Consider the following 2,417-nt stretch of genomic DNA (forward strand, 5'->3'; position numbering starts at 1 on the left):
GGTTTCTAGCGTTGTAAGTCCGCAGACATACCGTCTGTGCCGTTGGGGGGTCGTTCTTTCTGTGTAGGGAATTTCATGAAAAAACGGGACTTCCTCCGTCGACTGATTGAAAGAAATATTTTGAAGATAGGAGCGTGAACGGAAATAACGCACAAGGAGAGGAACGTGTTTGAGTATATATTTTTGTTGTTTAGTTTATATATATATATATATTCATGTCAGTATTATATACATGCATGATTTTATTTTACCATATGGAATAAATTGAATTAAATTGCATATCTCCCATTTGTCACTTCTTGTAGAAATTACAACTGTCAAAAAAAGCGCTAACTTCTATAGCTGTATTTTCTTGTGCTCAGTAAAATGACAAGGAACGGTGGCATCCAACGGAAAAATCCCCTTGGCTACTTAGCAGCCTGAGCGCTCTTTTATGCTGGATGCACCCATTACATCCAAACCAAAATTTTTTTTGGCTAACAATTCATTGCAGTCAGTCTCCTTTGCTTAAAAATGCAATGTAATTTTACTTATTAAAATAACACATGGAATGACAAAATACGGTTGTAAATGGCCCACTGAAGAATAATATTCCATATACTGATCGAAAGGATTGGGTTGGCAGCACATTTTATATGTATTCATTACTATTTTTTGGAAAATTACCGTTGAAGTGTTTCAACGGGCATCTGTTAGTATTATGTGATTTTTTTAAATTTTCATAAAGTAATAGTACGATGATACAGATAGATTCTACTTGTAGCGAAATAAATACACATGACGTAAACTAATTTCTTTAATTCTTATCAACTACACACACACACATATATATATATATATATTTATTATATTGCGTTAACAAATGCCAATATAATTTGAAATAAGCCTAGCCATTATGTGCTACTGGAGTCTATGTGTTTCCTAAGTTTTGGTTAGAATTAAGGTCAAACTAACTTTTATTTTAACTCACTCACGATCGGTTGGGAACTTTTCAAACAATTACTTGTAAATTAACATACAGATTTATTCGTCCAGATACTGAAAACTTCTGAACTCTTCATTTTTTAAATTACGAACTGAGAGTGTTTGTCAGTGCTAAACATTTTTTGCATTTGTATTTCATTGATTAAAATTTACATTTTAATAAAAAATTCAAGAAACTCAAATAAAAGTTTTCGAGTAGTTTTAAGTACAAAGTTTGGAAGCAGAGCCTACGTTACTACCAATGTGCAGTTCATCACATATTGTGTTTTCTAAATTATATAATAGCTTATGATGTAAAAGGTGTTTTAATTTTGTAAGGAAGAATATTTTTTGTTTCACATTTTTCAAAGCTTTATCTTCAAATATCGAATCATAACGTTATCCCTAATTATCGTAAATTTCCTTGTTAACCCAGATGTAGAAGTTTTAAGCATTTGGAATAAAAAGACTGAAGCGAATTTCGAAAAACAACAACAACCACGTAACAATAAAAGTTACTTACTGATTTAGCAACTCGATAATTTTATATCTTTGTTTATTTTTTATAGTCACACTTATAAACTTGTTTACAAAAATCAATAAGAACACGAATTATACACCGTACCACTGATTTGATTGTTGTGGTGTTAGGCTTGGTGCTCAAGTTGATTGTCTTTTTATTTGTTATTAAGCACGTAGCTACACAATGTACCACCTGTGCTTTACCCACCGCGGGTACCAAAACCCGATTGTTATGGTTATAAACCTTCAGATTTACCGCTGAGCCTACGTGAGGCGTTGTAGACGAATATTTTGAATTTTTAGTTGAACTAACTTTCTTTGCAAAATCAAAATTGGCCGACTGTGCAGTTTTGAAAACTTTACAACGTTGGTTCTGTCTTGAGTACTCCATTACAACTCTTGTAAGTGAATACTCAGAGTAAAACTTATTTATTAAATTGAAATTGAAGATCCTTCTGTAAGATAATTGTTGTTTTTCATATAAAATTTCCAAGAAGTTAACTATTTACAAACTTCTTATTTAATGTTGCGAAAAATAAATTTTACCTAAACGACATGTTAATACATGGTGTTTAATATAATGTGCTGATGTTCTCCAAGCTTAGATCTTTGCTAAGCCTAAAAACGAAGTGAGGTGTTATATTAGATCTTGCGATAATGACTTTTCCATCAAGATCATATCGAAGAATATAACGGTCTGGGCTTATTAATAAGAGCTTCGGTATTATATGTAAGCAATAACAAAATCTAAAGGATATGTATTCGTTGTGTTCAGCATTGTGAATAGCAAGAAGCTGTGAAATTATCAATAAATAATAATAAAGTTCAGCTTCTATACTAGGTGATTCATAAAAAACAGCTCATTGTAAATAAAGTCAGTGATGTCTAAGATTTTTGAATATATTCAGAAAATATGCCTACTGTGTGGTTTT

The sequence above is a fragment of the Limulus polyphemus genome, unplaced genomic scaffold (genome assembly GCF_000517525.1).
Source record: "Limulus polyphemus unplaced genomic scaffold, Limulus_polyphemus-2.1.2 Scaffold56, whole genome shotgun sequence".
Classification (NCBI taxonomy): domain Eukaryota; kingdom Metazoa; phylum Arthropoda; class Merostomata; order Xiphosura; family Limulidae; genus Limulus; species Limulus polyphemus.